The sequence below is a fragment of the Paramormyrops kingsleyae genome, unplaced genomic scaffold (genome assembly GCF_048594095.1).
Source record: "Paramormyrops kingsleyae isolate MSU_618 unplaced genomic scaffold, PKINGS_0.4 ups28, whole genome shotgun sequence".
NCBI classification, from domain to species: Eukaryota; Metazoa; Chordata; class Actinopteri; order Osteoglossiformes; family Mormyridae; genus Paramormyrops; species Paramormyrops kingsleyae.
This window is the reverse complement of record NW_027325966.1, coordinates 1,594,134-1,613,987: the sequence shown is the minus strand read 5'-3', so window position 1 is coordinate 1,613,987 and position 19,854 is coordinate 1,594,134. Positions and strand designations below refer to the sequence as shown.

Here is a 19,854-nt window from a genome sequence, read left to right as displayed (position 1 = left end):
GAAGCTTACTAACAGAACAGTGTTCTTTATTTTTTAATCATTTTCCCACTTTTTGCTGCTGTTCTCTTTCAAGACGAAGGGAATAATGATAAACTGAGGTAAGCCTTCAGCAGCATTTACAGTAGTGTGGTGTCCAGCTAGCAGCATTTACCTGGTCACACTGTAATGGTGTCACGTCGAGGGCAAGGACAGAGGCTAAGACAGACATGGAGGAAAACCAAAAGGGGCTTTATTAAAGAAAACTACACTACAGGAAGGGCAAAGGAAACAGACCACAAGGGGTCCAAACAGGGTAGGGAGGATCAGGCAAGAACACTAGACACAGGACACACTGGGGAGCAGATGCAGGCAGCAACATCAATGACTGGACTGAGGATCGCAGGACTGAAGGACACTTTTTACAGGGCATGTGAGGGAGCAGATGGGACAGCGGGGAAGACAGCAGGCTATACGTACACTAAGATGGGAGACACAGTGGAAGAGGGCAGGACAAGACACCAGATGGGCACTGCTGCGGGACAAGGGCGCAGAGACTGAACACCATTAGGGGAACGAGACAGACCAGGATAGGCAGGGGCAACACCAGCACAGGGCACTCTGGGGGCAAGATGGGACACCACTAGGAGAACTGGGGCCAGACTAGGGACAACCAGGATGATAGCAGGTACATCACACACCAGGACAGGTCCACAGACGAGTGATAACACGGGACAAGAAACATTTTGTGTGGGTTACAGGAGCCGGGGAAGACGAGACAGGCTGTTAACGGGGCCATACAGAGGACACAAGCGGGGCAAGGAACTATATGGACTGCTGACCCGACAGGACAAGACCACGCAGGAGTAAGGAAATGGATCACGATCGGGTAAGAGAGAACTAGGACCAGGACGAAAACACAACAGAACACCATAGAGACACACTGGGTACACAGCAGGACAAACATGATGCTCAGACAGGGGCACCGCACTAACAGGAACCAAACACGGGCAAGAAACCAGAAAAGACAGGGAACGCAGGGCACAACTGACACACAGACCAACACAGGGTGGACAGCTGAAGGACAGACAGATAAGGGAGAACCATGGGCCCAGGAGGAGTCAAGATAGGATAGGGCACTGGGGTAGGAACTGAGGCAGGGCAAGCAAACAAACATGGGGGCGCTACAGGGTGAACTGGAAATGGGCTTTGGGAGAACAAAGGTGGGACAGGACCTTGGGGCAAAAACTTAACTGAGGCAGGAGGGGACAGGACTGAGCTAGGGGGTCTGCTGGTCCCCAGAAAGCAGGGCATTGACCCTGGGACACGAGCCCCTGCTGGGTCTCAGGAGGCCGGTAGGGCCACATCGAGCCAAGGGGAAGGCAGGGTTGGGGCCGAGAGGCACTGTGGGCATCGCCAGGACCGTAATGCTGGGGGGCGCTGTCAGGACCACAGGGCGGGGAGGGGGCCGTCGTTGGGACCACAGGGTGGGGGGGGCACCGTCAATACCGCAAGCCTGAGACTGGAGGGTGAAGGGGAACCTGCAGGGCAAGGACATGGACGGGGGCAGGAACAGGAACCAGAGGGGCCCGAGGGGCCTGCAGGGCAGGAGAGCCCAGAGAAGCCGGAGCGGTGGCCACGGATGGTGGCTTTTCCCAAGGACAGTCGGCTGGAGACGTCTTGGACCTGGAGTGAAGATAGAAACAGAGGAAGGGAACAAGCAGAGGGTGTGGGGGGAACAAGACTGCAAGACAAGTTACAGTTTATGGGAACATAGGTGACCTGTACAACATGCCCTTGATGAGGGATACGGTGCTTAATAAATAAACAATAAATAAAACACAAATACATAACAGGGCTAATCATTTTTATGTGTGTGCAGTTTAAACAAAATGAAATCAAATTAACTTACCTGGGGATTTTGGTAATTCTGGAATTCTGAAAAATAATACTTTAAAGAGCAATTTAAAAATCTACTTAGAAATATACATTTTTCTCTTAATAAACATTAAACATTATTATGAAACATTCCACATATACATCTCAAAATTTATCACACTTAATTCATTATCTTTGATACTGTTTCAATTATTTAATGTTTCTCAAACAGCAGCAGCAGAACCACAACTTCATCTTCTTCGTATTTTGGCTCTTCTCTATGTAAAGAGCTCTACAAGCTCAACTTTAATATTAATTTCCCACCACTTCTACCTCTTCTATCTCTACATGACCCACATCTATCTCTACATCGCCAGTTTCCTCCTGACCTCCTTCTCTATTTATAATCTCAACTAGTACATCACTTACTATAATTTCCAATATGGTTACATCACTCACCATGTCCGCACCCTCAATAATTACCTCCCCTACTTCTACCCCCACAATCTCAACATTTACATCCCCAGAATTAACTTCTGCAAGCCCAAACTCACACACTTGGACTTGCACAGCCTCCACCTTCACATTTCCTTTCGTATCCTCTGCCTTCAGGGAAATTTTCCCCCCCTCCACCTTAACCACCTTCACATTCACCCCCACCTCACCTTGCTTCCCCTTGCTTCCATTTTGCATTTTATTAATGCCTACATTCAGGTCGGCGGCCTCCACCTGTACACTGGAGGTCACCCCCACATGTTTTTCCCTCTCTGCCACCTCCACCTTTTTCCCACTAATCGCACCCTTTACCTCATCTATCCCCTGAGTGCAGTCAGTCACACCTCCCAGTCCCCCCATAACCTCCCCAGCCTGGACAGTGGGGGGTGTCGCTGGTGAGTACTCCCCCAAACCTTCCTTATCTCCCCAGTCGATCACCTCGTCCCACAGGTCCCAGGCTCCCTACTGGTCGTTGGTCCAGGAAACAGCTCTCGCAATTCTCATTCTGGTGAATAAACAAGACATATAATAAACTAGCCATACAGTATGTGATACTCGCAAAGCCAAACTAGGCACTGTATTTTTTCAACTTCTTGAAACTCCGGCAGTAACGGCCGAATTGCTAAAACTGCTTCACAATACAGTAAAGCTTGCGAAATTATGACGCTGCTTCGATACGCTATAACATCGCCATGGTACCGAACCTAGCAAAAGGTTAATCTTACTTCAAGAACATGGGACATTTAAAAAGTAAACGTATAGGCGATCTTTTCAGAATAACATCTTCAGATGAAATGCATTATCACAGGCCGGATGAGTATAACCAATCATATCAACCATAAGTCTTATTGTTTTTAAGTTTAACACAAATATTTTCTCTTACCATTTAAATATAAACAATCATATTAAGAATAATGGCCACAGCATCTACAGTTTAAACTACTAATTATAAATATATTTCAACGATATTTTGCCGCAATATTTGCATGTACTATATCAGGACATAAAATTAAATATAAGATTAAATATGCTAACAAAAAATAATCTGAAGAAATAGCAAGAAACACACGAAGAGATGCTGCTCACCTCTGTGCCATCTCTCTGTCAGAAAGTTTGTGTTTAACCTGCAATGATTTTGTTTCTATGGAAACCACCGTGATATTTGTAATTGGTCGAATAAAATGAAGATATGTACGGACACTAATGTTCAACGAATGAAATCAAAGAATTTATTGTCAGGGCGGGACAAATTTGAAGCTGGTCCAATCACGAGTAGTATCTTTAGTTTGTGCTTAATGTAACTCGGCGTGATTGGATATTTAACCGCCTTTCAAGCCCCCAAATCAGGTATCTACTTGTCAATAGGTAACCACGCAGCTCTGTCTATGAAGTCTGTCTGTAATTTTTTTTGACAATATGTTTTTGCTAGGCAACATTACAGTAATGCGTAATACCGCTGTATTGGGGGTGTACCGCCGCTGTATTTCCATAGCTGGTTGACGCAATTAGCATTTTAGCAATATTGGTAGCGCGACGTCAACTCAGCGAATTTCATAGGCAACATCTACAATTCAGGAACTAGTAGGTCTTCAGATAGTTGTTTAGGCTTTTGAGAAAGAATATAGTTCTTGTTATTCAAATTCTGTATCCTGGTGTTTTTAATTTCTAATAATATGAACGATGATATGTCACATATAAGTTTTTTGAGAGACTAAATTTTGGTTTGATTTCTATTTTATTTTATGTTAAATAAAGTTCATATAAAATCATTTTAGAATTAGTGCAGTGTTTCGTTCAGAATTCGTGCAGTGTCCTTAAAAACTGCATGTTCAAACCTAACGCCATGCCATAACTGCTTTGCAGATATTTCATTAAGGACTCTATAGAGGATATAGGTAAGCCAGTCTGTGTATATGTGTGTCTGTGTGTGTTTGGGTGGGTGGTCATGTATATATTATGTTGTGGGGACCAAATGTCCCCACAGTGTTACAGGGCTGTCAAATTTTGAAGACAGGCAAGAGTGACATTCCACAGGATGACTTTTCATTGGTTGTTGTGTTGTATTTTACCCAGATACAATCGTACTATTTTCTGATTGGCTATTGTGTTGGCCCTTTCTTTTTTTTTGATTGCCTGGTAAGTGACAGGCTCTTGGGGCAAATCTTGTCCGACTTCATAAAAGAGGCGTATTTCCGACGGGAAGCGACGTTTTTCTTGACGTTTCGTGACGTTTTTATCCGAGTTCCGACTTGGAGAGAAATAATCGAACGCACCATAATGTCACTCAACTCAGAATTTCCGAGTTCCGAGAGAAAAACGAACGCACCATTAGACTCCAGCGGAGACACGCTTGTTTTATAGTGAGGCGCTACTGTGCCCTGGTCTGGGGAAAAATTGGGCTCTGCGGCATATTAGCCTACAAATTATTTTTCCGCGTGAGAAATACAATGTGTGGCGGGAGTGCGTGACAAAAGACTGAAAAGAGTGACTATCACTCTCAATGCGTGACACTTGAGAGCCCTGGTGTTATTAAAACATGTTAATTTGACTTTGTAGGGACATGTTTTTGGTCTCCAAAAGAAAAAACTCACTCAGTTTTATAAAATTCTGTGAATGCAATCAAAGGAATAATAATTCCAAAAGTCTTGTATTTTGTTTGGTTACTTACTGTTACTTCTTGGTTAGTACTGTAGGGATTAAGGATTAAGGTTGCCATAGTTAGGATTGGGGATATGCCCATACAAATGAATTGAGAATCCCCACAAAGACTCAGATACCTAATCTGTGTGTGTGTGTGGATTAGGTTTATATTACATTGTGGGGACCAAATGTCCCCCACAATGTGACAAAAGCCTGTTATTTTGATCCTTTGGGGGGCATTTTTCAGGTCCCCACAAAGATCTGTCAATACAATCAAAAAACTGAAAATGCCAGAAGTCTTGTATTTGGTTTGATTACTTATGGTTAAAGTTAGGGCTGGGAAGGAGTTAAGGTTGTCATGTTGGGATTACAGTTTTCCCCATAGAAATGAATGGTGAGTCCCCACGAAGATATAATTACAGACCTGTGTGTGTGTGTGTGTCATGCCTGTCAAGTTTTGGATTGGAAAATAAGGGAAATTTTCCGGCACCCACCGCGAGCCATCCCACCAGCCCAACCAAGCTACAGTATCCCTTACATTTTAAGACAGGTGTACAAGAAATCTAAAATAACCACTTGTCATTTACATTTTATTTTCATTACACATTTTCTCTTAATTTCTCATGTTCACTCATGTGGCTCTCTGGCATTCACTAATGACTTATTATACAGATTTGTTGCAGAATTTGTATTCTTGTTGAAGACGTCACAGAAGGTGAAAGTAACGTTGTTTTTAGCACACAGCATTGCCATTTAAAATTCCGCATTTATGACCTGGTTAATGTTGTGAATGACCTGAAGACTACTGCAGGTGGCAGTTCTCGCGAGGCTACTGACAGTTCAGTTTGGAGAGGCAGATGAATTTTTTTTTAAATGATCTTATAATACGGGAGATTTATGGGAAAATACTAATACGGGAGGACGGCGGGAAAGAGAGGTAAAATACGGTAGTTTCCCGGCCAAAACGGGAGACTTGACAGCTATGGTGTGTGTGTGTGTGTGTGTGGTATCAGATCAGTCCCTGAGAGTTCAGTAGTCTGACACCATGTTCCTGAGTCTGGGTGTGACGGCCTGAATGCTTTTCCAGACGCTAGGAGGGTGAAAAGATAATGTGAGGGGTGGGTGGGGTCATCCACAATGTTGGTGGCTTTGCAGATGGAGCGTGTGATATGAATGTCCATGACGGAGGGGAGAGAGACTCTAGTGATCTTCTCAGCTATCCTCACTATCGTCTGGTCTTGAGATCTGAGAAAAACATGTTGTGCTGCTCAACCTTAGCACAATGATATAGGTGAATCATGGACGCAATAGAATTTGGGGATGATTAGTCCATACAGGGACAGAATCATTCCATACCGCAATCTCCTCGTACGTATGTCTGCTAGGTGGAGTTGGAGTAGCTCCTAACTGTGCGCAGAGGAGTTAAACAATCACAACTTCCCAGAATATTACAGCAACAGGGGGACAGTGAACAAGTCTTATTAATTCTATGCTGTGTGGACGATGTAATCGTCCACAAGTTCGCCTTAATACACAGGGCATTCAAGCCATTGCAGAATACAAACCCACAAATGCGGCTCCCTCCACCAGCAACGCCAATATAGAAACTGCCACAAAATCCATGCCCCCTGATAACCAGCCCCTTATATTTCCACCACCGTCGTGGGGACCGTACTACAAAGAGTCAACGCAAGGTAAGCTGCAAAGTGCAAACAAATTTACAACTTACCTTACATAGTGCACTACGTTTACTTTGTTTGTACTATGAGTACAGTCTTTGCACCTTATCTGTTTGGCACTATATGTCGGTCATTCCTGTTATTCAGTGACTTTTCTGTCCTCATGGTTTACTTATATTTTCTCTAACATGAGTCACATATTTAAAGCAAATATATATTTAGGTCTTCGTTATCACATAACCGCAGACAATACGTATTAAAAATGTAAAAACTTTTATTGATATATGTATTAAGGCTGGCATGATTAGTGGGCGTAGTCGATGACATGTTCTTCTTCAATATCACTACGCAATTATTGGAGTAGTTAGTCTCTAAAGCCCTGCAGTGACATGTAGTTTGTTGTTGTCAAAATGGGAGGGGCCAATACAAAGCACAGGTCTTAGGGAATTCTGATTAAATATACTGGCTTATTAATCCTGTTAATATAATTAGCATACACCCACTATTAGTGTAAATAAATGCACAAACTGCAAGGCTTTATCAGCAAGGTTATGCTGTGTTTGTATGAAATGCCTTTTTATATATCATTATTGTTTCAGTTTATGCTGTAGCCATTTGTGCACGAATCTCCTTGCGTCAGAGGAAGTTGGAAGTGGGGTGTGCCCTTTATGAAGCAGAATGAGACAGAAAAGTTGTAAAATAAATAGTTACACTAACTGCAGTGAGACCTCTCTCATGCGGCCCTGCTCAATCTGTCTAGTCATACCATGTGAGTCAGTTAAACAGGGAGGTTTGTCTGCAGTGTTGGAACCTGTACAGCCAGTGCTTTGTACCGCTGATGGCCTCTTCTTCACACATGCTTTGCTGCCACCTGCTGGTCAAAGTTTAATATTGGTTTATTAATTAGTGAAAGTAAAAGTCTTATTGCATTGCTTAAGTCTTAAATATATATTTAATGTATTTTCGTCATTATTTTAATTTAATAAATATTCTGAATTAATTAATATTTTTTTAATATTTCAAAATTAAATGTAAATGGTTTGTGGTTTTCAGATCACAGGTCCATCTCAGAGCCCACCAATCAGTGACCATCTTGGAGTGTGATGTAAGACACGAAATCAGGACCGGCCACTTTTTACTCATTTTAATCTTAAAACATGGACAGTGTGAATTGGGACTTTGCCATTTTGCTCATATCACTTCCTCTGCCAGCTCTTGCAGGATGGGCTTCCCCTTTGAATCTGGTTCCTCCCAAGGTTTCTTCCTTCCTTTTCACCTACTTTAACTGTAACCCTCTTATTTTGTTGGTAGTGATGCTCTGTGAAGTCATACAGAGGTGGGTATAGAAAGGATTACAGTGGGTAATAGGTGATTTAGATTAACTTTTTTAAATTTGACAACAAAAAGGCTTTGGACAATCAGTTCAACTTTGGACAATAGCACCTCCGAATAGTTTCTCTCTGTCTCTCTTGCTAGTTATTTCTCTTCACCCCCCATTCAAGGAGGAATCAAATGCAGAATAACATTGTACAGTAGAAGATGTAAGGTGCAACACACATTAAAAGCTCTTTTTGTGTGAACATTATAAAACAGATTAATACATATTAAGCAGTTTGAAACTTTACATTCAGACCTACATCAGTTAGAAAAAGCAGGCGATGACCAGCCCAACCAGCAGCTCCATCTCTGATTGTACAGAATCCCTTGTCAGGGTAATTTCTGAAGTCATGACTAAACTAATTTCCCGCTTTGCCTTCAGCTTCACCAGCTAGATTAAACTGATCATTGAGGAGGGAGATACAGTCAAGCCTCACAGTGAAGCCATAAAACACACTCGGGTTAAATGCATTGCACTTTTTTCCAGTCATTTTAACACGTGTCTCAATTCCATGTCCACTTTTTCCAAACACTTAACACATGCACCATACCATTGGACTATGTGAGCTAAACTATGAATACTTTTGCATTGCTTTGACTCAATTTGCATTCAATCACCACTTCCCCCAAATTTCATGAATACTTCTCTCAGTCAGTGTTTCCCACCAGCAAAACTTTGTACAACTACAGCCGATTTTTCAAACGTTTAGATAATCTGTTCAAAACAGTTAACTTTCAGTGAATTTCAATGAAATTTTACTGCACTGTAAATTGAAATATGCTGCATTTTGACAAAGGACACTATGCACTTGCACTAACACAAATAATTATGCTTTTAGCAGAAACTTCGTAATTTTGCTTGCTGCTTTGTTACCATTTATACAAATGAGGTCATAGAGTAAGTAAATAAGTAGTCTTTATTTATATAGCACCTTTCACAGGCAAAAGCCACAAGGTGCTTCACAACATAGTAAACAAAGAAAAACATAACAAAAAAAGCCAAGACCACACAAAAATCATAACTGCCCATAAATAACTATTTGAACGCCTGGACAAATAAATGAGTCTTTAGTTCTCTCTTAAAACTGACGACAGATTCCATTAAACGCAAAGAGGAGGGAAGATCATTCCAAAGCCTAGGAGCTACAGCCTGGAAAGAACGGTCACCTCTAGTGCGAAAATAAGTGCGAGGAACTTTCAACAAATTTTGATCCATACACCTCAAAGCATGCGCAGAGGTGCAGAGGTGGATCAAGTCGCTAATATAAAACGGAGCCTGTCCATGTAAGGCTCTGAAAACCAGAACCAGAATCTTAAACTTATATCTAAAAGACACAGGCAGCCAATTAAGTTGTTTTAAAATAGGGGATATGTGAGTGCTCCTATTAGTGCGAGTCAAGATTCTCGCTGCAGAGTTTTGTACTAATTGCAGACAAAGGAGCTCCTTTTTATTCAGGCATGAAAACAAACTATTACAATAGTCTAAACGTGAAGACACAAAAGCATGAATGAGAAGCTCCAAATCATCTCGTGAGACCATTGATCTAAGTTTGGAGATGTTCCTAAGCTGAAAAAAACAGTTTCTCGTTAGCTGCTTACAATGCTGCATAAATGAAATTTCACTGTCCAATATAACTCCCAGATTTCTAAGGCTGGACTTCACAGACAGGCCTAGATTACCCAGGAACTGTTTAATCCCCGGGATTGAATCAACAGGGGCAATAACCAGAGTTTCAGTTTTGTCTGCGTTTAGCTGAAGGGAGTTTATGCTTAGCCATTTTTTTAATTCCACTAAACAATGAAACAAAGAATCTAATGTATGCATCTCAGATGGTTTAAAAGAGCAATACAGCTGAATATCATCGGCAAATAGGTGGAAAGAAACGTCACTGAACTGTTGGATGATCTTACCCAAAGGGGTCAAATACAGCAAAAAAAGAACAGGACCCAGGACAGAGCCTTGGGGCACTCCACACAATAAATCCGCAGACTCAGACCTTATTTGGTTTGCTGTAACACTAAAACTACGCCCTGATAGATAAGAAGAAAACCACTGTGAAACTGTCCCTGATAAACCTATTTGATCCCTCAGTCTCATCAGCAGGACCTGATGATCAATTGTATCAAAAGCTGAAGACAGGTCCAAGAGAACCAGAACAGTGTGTTCTCCAGAATCAGCAGCCATCATAATGTCGCTGGACACTTTCAGTAAAGCCGTTTCCGTAGAATGGTATTTACGAAAATCGGACTGAAACGGTTCAAAGATGTTATTTTGATTCAGGAAAGAAGACAACTGTTCATAGACCACCTTCTCAAGGAGCTTAGAAAGAAACGGAAGCTTAGAAATAGGCCTAAAGCTGTTGGGGTCCGTTACATCTAAGCCTACTTTTTTCAATAATGGCTCCACTATGGCATGTTTAAAATTATTGGGAAACACACCGGTTGACAGGGAGAGGTTAACCATTTTGGTAACACACGGGCCTATGGACTAAAACACTTTTCCGAAGAGCCTACAAGGGAGGACGTCGGATAAACTATGGCTATGGCTCATCAAAACACTGACGGGCCAAGCAGCCCAGCAAATGGAATGTTGTCTTTCCCAGGAATGGACGCCAGAGGGCTCCAAAAATCTGCTGTGAGCCATAGACGGGGCTTTTTTTTGTTTACAGAGTGAAGGTGCCACTCACAGCTGGTTTTCCCACCATGCTGCTGGGATGGAGAGCTGCTCATGCAGAGACTGCTGGTCCAGCAGAAACCTGTGGCACGCCAGCAACACTGAATATGGTGTTGGGTCCAGCACTGGCGATGCATTGTTTGACCCTGTCGACCCTGTGTTTCACTCTCCCAGAACACCCTAAGGCGTGATGGTAATGGAGCCCCTGTGCCAGAAATTGAGGGCTAATTCTATGCATGAGCCGTCTGCATGCTGTCCCAGCATGCTCTGGGCTGGAGACACGTGTGGAGCCGCTGAGCTGCAGTGTGCTTGGGTAACACTGCCTTCAGTGACTCACACAGCCATACTCTGTTGCTTTGGAAGGCTTCTCTTCTTCCACACAGGAACTCACAATAGCAGAGCCCAAAATGACAGCCCTCCACAGGAGCACACATATCCCTGGTGGGTGTGCACATCAATCTCACTGATTATACCCGGTGACTGACTGCTCCTGTTCTGTCCAAAACACGCCTCTTGGGTCTCACGTTCTCAGCATTCCCTGGAAGAGCTGTCCCCTGGCTGAGTGCTGTAATGAGGGAGTCTGTGATCTGGCTAGGATCTACATCCATGTGGACAGATGTATCGTAGACAACCAGAGTTCCTGCCTGGCTGTTCTCTCATTATCCAGGCTCTTGTAGTGGGCCCATCCAGATCGGGCTCCTGGCTGTTCCAGCTCGTTAGGAGGACAAGCAAACCCTGGGCCCACAGGCCCTCAGGAGCCTGTCAGAGCGCATGTTAAATTAGCCATTTGTTTTTGCTCACAGGGAGGTCTGCACACAACACTGATGTGGAACGAGGCCTGGCCTGCCTGTGGTTCAGCAAGGACCCACTCCATGCATACTAGCTGTAACAGGTCTCTTACCGTCACACACGCGGCCGGCGGGCAGGACAGCAGGACACAGAGAACGGCTGTCAGAGGCCCCACATCACTCAGATCTCCCTCATACAGAAGGCCGAGTGCGAGTGGCCCCCGCCACCCTCGCCGGGCCCAGCCCAGCCTGGCTGAGCTGCAGTAAGAGCGGAGTGCTTGGAGGCCATAGATCCCAACTGGAGCACAGAGATCCTGTTTGAAGAGTGGAACCCTTCATATCTATGTGTCACTGTTAATTTAAGTGCATCTCAACCTGTGTCTGTCAGTCTAAGTGTATCTCCCAGCCAGAATCCATCAATCAAGTGCATCTCTCAACCTGTTTTCTGTCAGTCTAAGTGTATCTCCCAGCCAGAATCCATCAATCAAGTGCATCTCTCAACCTGTGTCTGTCAGTCTAAGTGTATGTCGAGGCCAGAATCCATCAATCAAGTGCATCTCTCAACCTGTTTTCTGTCAGTCTAAGTGTATCTCCCAGCCAGAATCCATCAATCAAGTGCATCTCTCAACCTGTGTCTGTCAGTCTAAGTGTATGTCGAGGCCAGAATCCATCAATCAAGTGCATCTCTCAACCTGTGTCTGTCAGTCTAAGTGTATCTCCCAGTCTGTATCTATCAGTCTATCTCTAGAGTGTTTAGCGTCACAACAGCTTGTTAGCTGTTTCTCGATCAAGCCAACACACCAAAACATTTAAAAATTAAACCATACCTCAACAGTGTTTTTCAGAACTGTACTATAAGCCCGGCCAAGCTTTTCATTCTGTCTCAAAGTGTAATTAAACAAAGACAGAAAAAGTCCACTTCCCGCTTGATCTCGGTTATCAACCGAATCGATGGATCCCCTCAATGGCAATTCGTTTGAGACAAGGAATCCAATAATGTCTACAATGGCAGAGACATACAGGCGGTTTCGAGAGAGCTGATCGGAATTAACCACAGTTGAAATCTCACTGCCTGTAGAACATCGCAACTGTCTCTCTTTCCAAAAAGCCACACACGTTTGATGTTCTTTACTATTGGCATGTCTGTTAAACCCTTTTGCAGTGTCCGTAGCATATTTCCAGTTACTAAAACCCAAAGTTGTGAATGAGTTAGTTTGCTCTGCTCACCCAATTGACCAATCAAGTGCCTGGATTTGAAAATCTAGTCTAGAACGTACTGACACGTATGTAAAACGTAGACTTTATTTTTTAACTATAGTGGTCTAACTTATATATTAGTCTTCAAAAATGAATATTATTATTTTTTTTTTTTTTTTAAAAGTTCAATTAGGGCTTATTTTAACAGAGGGGGCGGCATTTTCCCTCTGATGGGGCGACGCCACCTTACCCCCCGTGGTGCCGGGCCTGATTACAACTCACTGCTGAAATTTTATTATAATTGAACCTGCTGGGGCTCTTAAACTGATTGACAGGTCTGTAAACTGGAGGGCGAACATTTACATCAATTAAATATATTATGTATCAGTGATAGCCAAATTAAGCTTAAAGGGGCAAGTCCCCCGAAAAACAAAAAAAGGATGTATTTTAGGGGGGCCTTTATTTATATTAGCTTTATTTATGTTAGCTTTCAAAGTTTAGTTTTCTAGTTCAGCACTAGTTTCCATTTGATTCATCCAATGGATGAACATTTTTCTTCTTTGCAAAGTCTATTTGTGGGAGTTTTGAGACTTGAGTTTAAAGCTGCAGCAGAGTGTTTGATGTTTGGAGTTTTGTGTCTGGAATCTAGACAATGTGAAACATAATATTTTAATAATATCCCACAGTTCAGTTTAGGGTATCATTTTGCCTCAAGTCCATTGTGCATGTGTATGCGTATACAGGAACATGGTATATGGGAACGCAAGTAAGGGCCTTATGTGTGTGTATATTAAGGTGTAATCTAGAATGTGTTCTATGAAGCCCATGTGGATTGTAGGGACCTGCTTGTCCACTCTCACCTTTCAGAAAAGCCTCTTGGTACGGAAGGTTCTTAATAACAGGTGTAACCATGTTACTGTAAACACACACACACACTAGATGTGGTGTTGAGTATGGTGTGAACCAGGATGTTATATGAGGCCCTGATGATTCATAGGGACCTACTTCTCCTGTGTGGTTCAACATCTATACCTTCTAAAGAGGTACATCTGAAATGTCAGCTTTGGGATTACTGTAACTACAATAATATGAAATAAATTAATGGAATTCAAGTACTTGATGAATTTATAAATAGTCATTAAATAGTGTAAAAGAAACTTTATAGAAATTTGTAGTACATTTACAAGACGACCAAAACATCACCCTTCCCCCATGTCATGATCCAATTGTTTCACTGTAGACATTGTCATATGCGAAGAAGTTACACATCACCCAACCCTATTCTGTACAATCAGGGACGGATTACGGACCGGGCCAGCGGGACCGCTGCCCAGGGGCCCTTGGGGTGCAGGGGGCCCGTGGGGCCCCTAGCCCAAAACAATTTGCAACGCTTATCAACAATGTATTTTCGTTTGTCTATTTTAGAGGGCCTACATTCTTTGATCCTCTGCCTACAAGGGCCCCTGACCCTATAGGGCCTCTGATGGAAACATGGATGGAGGGTGTAGGATCACACATGCACATATCACAGGGCCTAAATTCCAGGTGGCCTGAGACAAGGCCGAGCCTGGTACGAGAGGCACCAAAGGGGGGGGTTACACACACAAACACACACACACACAGATAACCAGGGAGGCCAGCACTCCAACTTTTATTGCCCAAAGATTTAGGGACCTACAGACAAGCAGAGTGGACTTCACGGACAGGGGTCCCTCGACTTGGCACACAACCCCCTCCCCATACACTCTGCCTTACATCTCACTCACCCAACAGACGAACACCCTAAAGGAAATTTCATTTAAGTTTGCTTTTGTATACCCTGTATATTGATTTACTCACGACTACTAGTCTCAATATACAGATACGTTATGTTTGTATGTGTCCTTAGACAATCTTAGTGTTTTGTGTGCCACCCTTATAACCATGTTCACGGAGTATCACCTATTTCACCCCTTTGCACTTGAACACATATAAATTTAAATAAATAGATAGGTATAGCTACCATTGTATGTATGTTCTCATGGTATACCAGAAGAATCTGGAAAGTGAGTGTAACCAATGTGTACTAACTTTTAGAGAGTCTGCTTTGTTAAACCCCCCCCCCCCCCCCCCCTTCTCTTCCAACATTCCTTTGTGGTCCTTATCTGATCTTGGTGGACGGTTACCAAGTTTCTTTGTTTCTACCATGCTATGTTAAAAGAACTGAATTTAGGTGTATCTTATCCATTCTGGAGAAGATGAATTGGCATAAGCCACACCAAACAAAATATGTTGTTTCCAGATGTGCAACTTATATTGTTATTACCACAAACTAACGGCCACGCCTATCTATGGATAAGATGTGCTGTTTGTAATATGAATATTTGATGTAATATCTGCACAAAGTGTAACATCTGTTGAGGTGCAACCCAAAACACCTGTATCCCATACTGATGTGAATGAGTCACATAGATAAAATAATTAATTGTTTAATCAATTAATGCAGATGGTATGAGGTATGTACCTGTGAAGCTGGTATGGCATGTTTGGTGTCAAACTGATGGAAAATCACTCCTGATTCTAAATCTGGTCAGTGATTACCATAAAAGTGGATGTATCAAAAGTTATAACAGCTTAATGAAAATCATCAGTAAAGGGAGATTCAGTTGGGCCATAAATCCCAAAAGGACTGATACAGACCCCCTTCTGAAAGCCCGCCAAATGGATGGCCAGCCATTGGGCCAGGATTCGAATTCCTGGTCATCCCTATTCATGAACTTTAGACCATAAAAACCTGGACCTCAGAACAAAGCAGCGCAGAGAACACCCAGCAGCCGTACGGAAAAGACCATCAGCCCGGGAGACGAGAAGCCCACCAGAAACCCTCCGGTGAAGGCCCAGCTGAACAGAGAACAGCACCCAAGACAAAGCTTCACCAGGAGAGATAATCCAAAGGGGCTCCACTCCACTGCTCCAAACGCCGCGCCTTCCTGAGTGCCATCAGCTCAGCAGCTCTGCCATCAACTGCCAAGACCCCCCCCCACTCTTCAACCAAGTAAACCAACTTCCTTTCATTCTAACAACTTAAGCTGTTCTGTTAACCTGCTATAAGACTTTAGGGTCGTGTTTCCACAAACTGTGCTTGCTTTGCAGAACAGTATTTCCCATTTAAGGTTACTCATTTAAATCCGGTCATTGCATTTTCATAATTACATTGTTTGTTGTATTCCGTTATTTCGTGTTTGTTGTTTGTGTTAGGTGTAATGTCTGTCTTATGTTAGTTGTAGTGTTAGTTAGGAATAAATGCATGTCTTTTACACAACTTTAGCCTCCGTCATTGTGTGTCTCATAATAAGTTCCTGCCTCTGTGCGATCTTGCTACACGCTCTGAACCTCAAACTCGCCTGAAACATCGCGAGACTCTCTCTCATCGGCCATGAGGGGGGGGGCTCTGCTACCAATCGTTTACATTATCTGGTGATGCAGCTCGGTGGACGAGCCTTCTAACCCAGGTTACTAAGTGATATTGGTAATTAGTGAATCCCATTTAAGTCTCACATTAACAGACTCACAGGGATACCGCAATCGAGTTTGGAGGAGCCGACCATTTGGCATAACGATTGATTAATAATCAGCATTAAATAATAATTAATTAAACTTTAATTAATTGAAACATATTGGTGGAGATATTAAAATTTACCTGAGCTAATAATTCCTACAAGGGCGTTTGGCTGCCAAGGGCCCAGGGGCCCACACAACCCATAATCCGTCCCTGTGTACAATGAATTATGAATGCAACAATACCACCGTTTTTTCCCCATTATGTTTTCTATTTGTTGATTTGCTTACGGTATTCAGGTTAACCATTGAGCCTGCTGATGCTGTATTTGTTCTTTGTTGCAGATGACCATTGAGAAGACTCCAACACTGTGTCCAGAAAAGGTAAACTGGTGATGCAAAAGCTTATGCAAAGATTTTATTTGCCCGTGTAACTTTTTTATACCCTAACCTGACTAATGCAAGTCTAACCCTCGAGAAATGTGAAAATGGAAACACTTATGAATTAACCCATGTACTTACATTATTTTTTTTTAATCAATTTACGATTAAGTACGACACAGTATGATTATTTAAAAGAGACTTTTGATACTGGCCATATTAACCCTCAATGGTTCCTTGGGGTGCGTTCTGCACCCCCTGCCCATTTCTATGGCTACTACCATGTTGTTATTAAAATTTCAGCAGTTATCCTCTAGGACATTGTAAGTGCACCAGTTTTACATACGGTCATGCAGAAAATGATAGAAAAAGTGTTGACGTCAATTATCGCTGGCATACTTTCTTCGGGGGTGCAAAATGCACCCCAAAAAAAACTTAATTTATGACAGATGTCTGTGGAGATTCTCAGTTATCCAGGTCATGGTTATCCTAAAAAAGGGTTATGCAATAGCAACTGGACTTTGTTTTTCATAGAAGAAGTGTTGCACTCCATCCAGAGTGCTTTCTCAATTCTGACTGACTGGTTGGCATAGCAGGTTGATGAACCCTGTAGAATCCTCAAGTCGTTAGCACTAGATGGTCACCTGTGGGTTGTTGTTGTTCCCCCTGGCTTTCATGTGTTTCACTGATACCACCTGAGGCTGAGCGTGAACGACTGTGGAAGCGTCTGGGCAAAGTTGAAAGAACTGCATTGTAGGTAGGTGATAGACGTCTTAGGCCACCTCCTCTGTTCAACGACGGTCGTTCATTTGAAGCAGTTGTCCTCCCGGTCCACCTACAATGCAGTTCTTTCAACTTTGCCAAGACGCTTTCAAAGTCGTTCACGCTCGGCCTCAGGTGGTATCAGTGAAACACATGAAAGCCAGGAGGAATGACAAAAACCCACAGGTGACCATCTAGTGCTAACAACTTGAGGATTCCAGAGGGTTCATCAACCTGCTATGCCAGTCAGTCAGAATTGAGAAAGCACTCTGGATGGAGTGCAAAACGTCTTCTATGAAAAACAAAGTCCAGTTGCTAGTACATAACCCTTTTTAGGGTTAATTTATGACATTGATATGATCGACAAATTCAGTTAATTAGTGATAATTGCTACTATAATTTTTTATGTTATTATATTCTAGAACATTTTCGGATATTAAAAAAAGTCAGCCATCTTGTTTTGTTTACATTTCAACTGTTAGAAAAGATATAACACCATGGCTAGGTATTCCACAGCTGAAGCTCTTCGACACATTCTGCAAGAGGATACAGTCGGAATGTGCATTATATGACCAGTCCCCTCTGCTGCCCCCAACCCCCCCCCCCCCACTGCCGCAACCCCTTTAACTGCACTATCTCACTGCGTAAGCTGTGCAAGCATCATGCAGTTAACTAATAAATGTATCTTAACTTTAGTTAATTGAATTTGAGCTTGGTACCATTGAATTATATATGCCAATGGATAGGGGTGCAACTTGAACCCCAAGGACCTGGAACGTAACTTTCTGACAAGGACCCATTGAGGGTTAAGATCTAACAGCTTGTAAAAGTTTTGAAATACAAATATACATCAATGACCTTTTATCATTGTGTAGTAAAAGTCGGATCATAGATAAATATAAATATCACTTCACAGATATTTATAGTAGTCTGTGTCATTTGATATCGTTCACAGTACAATTAATTGGTTTAATATTAAAAATTAAAAAAAAAAATTTACAGTGCTTTCATATGACACAGCTATGCTGAACTTGCAAAGGTCACCCTTGCACAAATCATGGTTTTCAATAGAAGACGTGCTGAAGAAAATGCCACTCCAGAGTTTTCACGAGAGAGACCAAACAGACCTCCATGAAGACATCGCTATGGGATTGTAACAGACTGAACAGAAGCTCTGCAACTATTTCAGACGGATTGAGATTGTGGGGAAAAGGGGCAGGAAAGTTGCTATTCTACTTACACCAATCATGGTGGATGCCTTGTCACTATTGGTCAGTAAGAGAACTGAATGCAGTGTCTGTGATACAAATATATTCTTGTTTGCAAGACCTAAATCATTGAGCTACTACAGAGGGCAGGACTGTTTATGCATCCATGCAAGTTGGTGTGGAGCAAAAAATCCTGAGCACCTCAGGTCGACCCAACTGCGAAAACATGTGGCTACACTGTCACAAGTGCTCAATTTAAAAAACAATGAACTGGACCAACTCGCAGATTTCCTTGGTCATGACCTCCATGTTCATCGCGAGTTCTACAGGTTACCCATTCCCACCATGCAACTGGCTAAAATTTCCAAGCTACTTTTGGCAATGGAAAAAGGGCAGCTTTCCAGTGTGCGAGGGAAATCGCTTGATGACATCGAAATTGATGGTTAGTATTAAAACTGGTACAATTTAAAGAGAAAAAAACCTTGCACACGCATTCATATCTCTTTAATAATCTTTTCCAGGTGAAATTGAAGTAAGTGACTCTGAAGTTGTTGACAATGATGAAAGTGAATCTGAGGACAATGTGTCTGCAGTAACACAGTCTGTCACCAGTGAACCTATGGTTGATGCAGAATGTGAATTACCCCTCCATAATTGGGGGGTACTGCCTTCATAACACTTCTATGACCATTATGGTCTGCTACCGCGTCAATACAAATAGTCGCCACCAAGATCAATGTTAAGAGTACAAGATGCGCCAGGGGTGTTTACTAACATGTATGCAACAAACGGTCATGGTCTGGACATGCGACAAAATGAGAATCAATGCAGAAGATCTCATTATCCTTATCCCTATCCAAAAGAACTTGGTTTTGATAACTCCCAGGAATTATCCTAGGAGAAGTATACTAGTAAAAGTAATAAGCCTATACATTTACGAACAGCCTGGTCTGGTCCAGCAGTCTGGTGTTATTCCTGCCCTCTCAGTCCCCCCAGCTCCAACAGCCTTCAGAAATAAATATTTACCTGTTGGGCTAATATCTGTCTTGATGATGCAGTAGATCTTAAAGTACAGCCTCATTTCTAACTCACCTCTTGGTCCTGCGTGCTGTCCTCATCCTGCCATCTTCCTGCTCCCTGCTCACTGTCCTCATCCTGCCATCTTCCCGCTGCCTGCACACTGTCCTCATCCTGCCATCTCCCCGCTGCCTGCACACTGTCCTCACCCTGCCATCTTCCCGCTGCCTGCACACTGTCCTCAT

At 42.7% G+C, this 19,854-nt stretch overlaps 2 long non-coding RNA genes across 2 annotated transcripts; one reads left to right on the top strand and one right to left on the bottom strand.

The window, feature by feature from the left end:
* Nucleotides 1-207: 207 nt before the first annotated feature.
* LOC140583977 (uncharacterized) lies at nucleotides 208-2,794 on the bottom strand. Its single transcript, XR_011986035.1, has 2 exons — nucleotides 1,889-2,794; nucleotides 208-1,662 (listed from the first exon to the last, which is right to left on the bottom strand). It is a non-coding gene; the product is annotated as an uncharacterized lncRNA (long non-coding RNA).
* A 924-nt stretch (nucleotides 2,795-3,718) lies between these two features.
* On the top strand, nucleotides 3,719-16,814 carry LOC140583983 (uncharacterized). The gene is made up of 3 exons (XR_011986042.1): nucleotides 3,719-3,930; nucleotides 4,213-4,244; nucleotides 16,587-16,814. It is a non-coding gene; the product is annotated as an uncharacterized lncRNA (long non-coding RNA).
* The last annotated feature ends 3,040 nt before the right edge of the window (nucleotides 16,815-19,854 follow it).